Source organism: Styela clava, chromosome 12 (genome assembly GCF_964204865.1).
Source record: "Styela clava chromosome 12, kaStyClav1.hap1.2, whole genome shotgun sequence".
NCBI classification, from domain to species: Eukaryota; Metazoa; Chordata; class Ascidiacea; order Stolidobranchia; family Styelidae; genus Styela; species Styela clava.
The window spans coordinates 17,631,233-17,637,232 of NC_135261.1; positions in this window are offsets into that span (position 1 = coordinate 17,631,233).

The following is a 6,000-nucleotide window of genomic DNA, read 5'->3' on the forward strand; positions in this document are numbered from 1 at the left end:
CTTGGTTTATCCAAATAGGTTCTTTATTTATTCAGTACAAGTCACCACAATTTAGTTTGCATACTTGAATTGTTTGATCAGGATGGAATTTGCAATTTACCAATTAGAATAACCCTCCATATACTCCTGTGCTTTGGGAAACTTTTATAGTTGGTTGGCAACGGATGTTAACATTTATTCATCTATAGGCTACTGTTAATCATAAGGTGGAATATTTTCGTTCATTTGAATAAGATGTTAAGTCACACTTGGGCTTTTCCACCTCATGCATACGAAGCTCTTATACACACTCCCCAGTGTATTGGAAACATTTTACAAACAGAGGGTTTGACTTGGGTTATAATTTCGAAACCCAAGTAGGAACCTCGAATTCGAGATTTTGAGAGATTGGAAAACTTTGAAAAGGTATGCAATTTCAATTTTATATTATTCCCCCATCTAAAAGAAGCGCATCAAGGCTGTTACCATTAAAGCTCTGATTTTACTTGCCAGCTCTGATTTTACTTGCTTTAATTAGTCACGATATCTTAAAAACACGTAAAGCCTCGATTAATATAGACTTGATAGTTTGCAGTGCTTAGTATAGAATATTTCGATGCCCTCTGTTTATTTTTGCTGGTTTCATTTAGCGGCATTTCTGTCGGCTCCACAGGAAACGGAGCTGACGGAAACCGGTCAATTCGGCAATGAGCATGGGCTTTCATAGGATTATGCCTGGGGTAGTGCAGAATTACGAAAATGCTGATGCCATCTAGGGACCATGATTTTGCGATGGTTGAATGCCAGGTACGACAAGAATTGCTTATTGATGACTCATTCCGACGGTGATGAATATGTGGAGTAGGTGGATATGACGGTTAATATATAAATAAATACATATCTAATGGACGCGATTGTCAGAAATGTAAATACATATTTATCAAATTCGATAATAAAATTAATGTAAAAAGTCTATTAGCTCTTTAAAGTCTGTATTCCATCTCTTTACAAATAATCTCAGTTCAAGGCTAGTCGAAATTCTGAAATCCCAACTGACTTTTCACTTACTTTTTTTTCTTCTACTCGTTTATCGACTGCCAGCGCTTTCCTTTTTATGTGACTGCTCACCGCCATTTCTTGTTTCTTCTTTTGACTGATTTTTAGTCTCGCTGGCTACTCCAGCACGCTCATTCCTGTCTCAACGTTAACCATTTAATAATCACTCTATTTTTGCTGGTCTGTTACAGAGCTAACTCATTCTGAACTTTTCTCACTACACTTTCTTACGAACTCGATGTAAGACTTTTCGATCTGATAATTCTGATAAAAACAAAAAGCAATGGTCAAATATAAAAAAATCGAAGGCCAGTGATTATGTGACTTACTATAAGAAGGTGGCGGACTGGTTTGACATATTTTCCCCGTAATGGCGAGCCTTATATAAAAAAAAAGGTAAAAGCGATCACTTCCATTATTAAATACGGGAAATTTGAAAACATTTGGTTCAAAAAGCGATGACGAAAACAATTTAGCATAGTAATCCATGTGTCCGCTTTGTGCCAGTAATATCTGAAAATCGTTGGGGGCTTGGAAATGGAGCCTTTTAAATTAATTGAATACGTATGTATATACAGTTCGGGACGCTAAGCTAAAATGTCACTTCAACATCCCCAAAACACTTACAGGTTTTGGTAAAAGTCAATAAATGGTTTTAACCTTTATTTTCCTTGTCATTTGCGTAACCCAAAACTCCATGACTATATTTTGGGAGAAAATACTCATTATTTAAAGTACCAATACGGCTTAAAAATAGTGAATGAAACGAAAGTTATAAGCATCATTAAATATTAATAATAATAAACCCTTTTTTTCGTTTAGATGCGCTAACCGATTTGGCGTTTAAGTGATGACTATACCTTCTTTACAAGTTTTATTTTGCAAGTTTTCATAAAAAATTGCCTGAAACATATTAGGGTGGAAGACAATGAGACCAGAAAAATAAGTAACGTTTGCTCACGATATGGGCCATAAATGAGGATCCAATGAGATCAAGCCTGCTCATTGAGAAAAATCTCGAGTACCTCTCAATTGAAAAAAAAAACGTTCAGACTTATTTAGTTCAATATGTAAGCAAGGTTTCTATCTAGATTTGAATATTTTTCGAACTCTTCTTTGGCGAATGAACTTCAATCCGTTTGTAAATCCAACTTTTGGACGGGCTGTTGACAGAAATTTCTGTTCCACATCCCACTAAAAAAATACAATAATTTATTTGTGTAAATTCCTTGTTTGAAGTTTCTTTCATTTCGTAAATATTCATATCGTGAATTTTAGTTCGGATGTAAAACATGAATAATTTTGTTCAATTTTTGAGCAGATGCAAGTAACGACTTAACCAACAGACTTTGGGGCAATAGAGTTTTTTTTAATTACGCGTGTCACATCGGAATTTGTGATTTCCATGATAAAATTTAAATCTCGTTAATAATGTTGAACTGTGGTAACGGTGATAATATGGTGAAAAAGAAATGTTCATTAAAATTAATCTTAAATAACATTTGCAACAACATTTCAATTAAAAGCGAACAACCTCGCATCACATTTTCCGTTGGCGTTAACATCATCATGCATAATTAACTGTCCGGTGAATTCACTTGATTTCATGTTGAAATAGATTTCCATTAACATTGATTTATTGGGCTTTACGAAAGAGTTGCTCTGTGGCGAATCTTCAAGGATTATCAACATACTATAAATGTAAAAATTAACTGACATTTCATAGAAATACACCATGCTATCATTTAATTGTTCTTCGTCTAAATGTATATCTGTAGAAGGAGAATTTTAGTTATGTTCAAGTTTGCAGTTCATGGTATACATACGTTTGATATATTATCGTCGCGTCTAACAAGTTTTTAAAAATTCCATCAGACTGGCGGGTCGCGGATTGCCCATCAAGCAGCTATGCCGTAAGTAAGCTTTCGATCTTTCTCAATATTCTCTTGTCAACAGAGAGCTGTAGGCTACATCGCAGAATCTGGCAACTCGATTAAAGTATTTTACGGTGATTATCCCATATGCGTAACACAAATACACTGCCAAATTTAACTTACAAACGACGCTAGCGATTAAATAAGATTTCTCTCTTACGCATGTCAGGGATTTAATATTCCAAAATTAGGTTTTTACACGGCCGAGACTTTCGTCAGTTTACTTTTTACGTATACTATTTCCGCTAAACGTAATAGTTACGGGACTTCAAAGACTAAACAATTAAGAAATTTGGTTCTATATTAGGTAGTTTTACGTTTTGGATATCGTGCGTATGATATGAGGATTTTATACTCTGACTGACTGAAACACTCAATATTCCTCAATAAATATATACATTTTTGGCGCTCCAGGAGTGTGTACCAACATGGAGGTAACTAATTTTGTTCGCTTACTTTATATCAAGTTGTGTAAAGAGACTGAAACCTATGAGCATGGGGTATGGTATATTCACTTGGCTAACACAGACAGTGATAGAACTAAAATAAGGAAACTCGGAACAAAATTATGGCCTGACCCTAACCTGGTACACACACTATGGGAGAACCCATTTTTGTACCATGAACGATCCAGTTCCGATAGAGATAAAATTAACATTTACTTTTATTCCGATTTTCGATATTTTGTTTTCCTATACCGATAAAGTATGATGATATCTCAATGAAGCCATTTGTCAAATACTTATCTAAGCGTTCAAAACAAAATTTCAAGAAAGTTTTACATTGCTAACGAACTATTTGAGGTATTTTAATTTATTCATTTACTCACTCTCTGAGATACTCAAAGTTTATAAATTTGCGGCTCAAATTAGATCGACCGATATTTGGAAGCTGACTCTCGAAATTCTTACATACAGTAATAATAAATCATACTGAAATTTGGGAACTCCAGTGATGGTATGTGTACCAGGTTAGGGTCAGGCCATAATTTTATTCCGATTTTCCTTATTTTAGTTCTATTACGAGTTCGGAGACTGTTTGTGTTATAGTCAAGCGAATATACCCCCTGCCAATAGGTTTCATTCCCCTTGCACAACTTGATGTGAAGTAGGCGAACAAAATTAGGTACGGTAAACATACTTCTGGAGCGCCGAAATTTGTATGAATCTCAACTGATTCAGCGAATTCCCATCGAAGTCGACCTGTTTTTAATTAAACAAGATCGTGAACAATTTTACGATAAACGTCTTGTATCACCTTGTTTGATGATAAGGGTGTTCAGTTTTATGAAATGCACATATTGGTTCCAGGAACCCCTGATATGCAATTGTGAATGCTCCAAAAAGATTGCATTCGAATTACTGATTTTTTTCAGTTGTGTGAAATGTTAATACATTTCATGTAATTTCATTTTAGGAATGGCCATTTTTCAATAGTCGTTATTGCGTATGAATACTCACACTGCACATATATATTCATATGTTAGTATAATTTGCGATTCCATTATCAAATACAAGCATATAGATTATTGGCTTGGTCTATTGATTTTCTCAAAACAGAAATGTAGACGTTTTTCATGTTTATTAAATATCAAGCACAAGAAATTAACAGGAAATACTCATCTTAATGTTGTACATTTAAACAATAACATGCATGTTCATGAATAAAATAGGATTTAATGGACTGTAGCACGCAATGGGATTTCAAAATCATGTTACTACAAGAATTATTATACGGGTGACTAACGGAAATATGGTGAATCCGCAATTTTGCTTACGCATGAAAAACATGTCATTTACATTAGGACATGATATAGGCTGATATTGATCTTGTTCCTATTATTGCGACGAAACAAATGTATATTGACAAAAGTTTGGGTATAATCAATATATACAATGATTAATAAATAATGAGTACCTATTCATTGCGTGTTTCAATGTCTAAAATTAGCGTATCCTTCTTATCTTCTAACTAAAGCTTGCCACTACATTTCTAATCAGGCAAATATTTGTTGTTAGATGGAATAAAACAAATACATAGAAGTTTGTTGATCACACTAACTACGACAAAAATTTTACACATGCAATGATACAGATGAAGCTATCACGTTTCGAGAAGATTTGGGACCGTTTTGATAGGCGAAGCCTTCGCATTCCGAGATGACCGCATACGGTTCGAACGCAAGCAACATCAATTTGTATAACTCCAGCATGTCATCGAACATAGATCTACATTGGCAACCAACCATTTTGCGACACATGCTCCAGACAAATGAAAAATCATTCTTCGTCGAAGAATAGCGGTGAATAAGTCACCCTCTGTAAGTACTGATAGTCCAAACCGATTGTAAGCAAGAGATAATGTCGTAACCACCCAAAACAGTGAACAATCGTGAAAAAACACCAAAAACACTGCAAAAAAAGTGAAAAATCGTGAAAAATCCAAGTTTAAAATTGAACAAAGCTTGCCAAATTGTTCTTTTCCTCTATTCAAACTGGAGTCCGAGTAGGGTCGGAATAATGTTCCGACTTTACAATCATAACAATCTCAATTTTATCACAACTTACGACTATATGCGCGAAGATATTATGCATCCCAGATACGCGGGTGCACAGTACTTCTGTAGTATGCGTACCAAGATGGCGGGCATCAGAACCTAGTATGTGTACCAGGTTAGGGTTAGGGCATAACTATATTCCAATTTGTCTCATTTTAGTTCTATTACGAGTTCGGGGACTAGCCAAGTGACTCCCGTAGTATTTGTACCTAAAATTATGGCCTATCCCTAACCTGGTACACATTCTACGTTCCGGTGTCCGCCATCTTGGTACGCATACTTCAGGAGTACTGTGCACCCGCGTATTTGGGATGCATACTTGAGGAGTACCAATACGCGTAATGAGTTGATGATGATCATGCAAGACTTGATATAACTATGTTGCTGTGTTGTGATTTCTATTATACAAATTAAACTAAACACAGGCTGGAGTTTTAGGACGTGGAACATTTTGAAATATAATCCGTCCCGAAC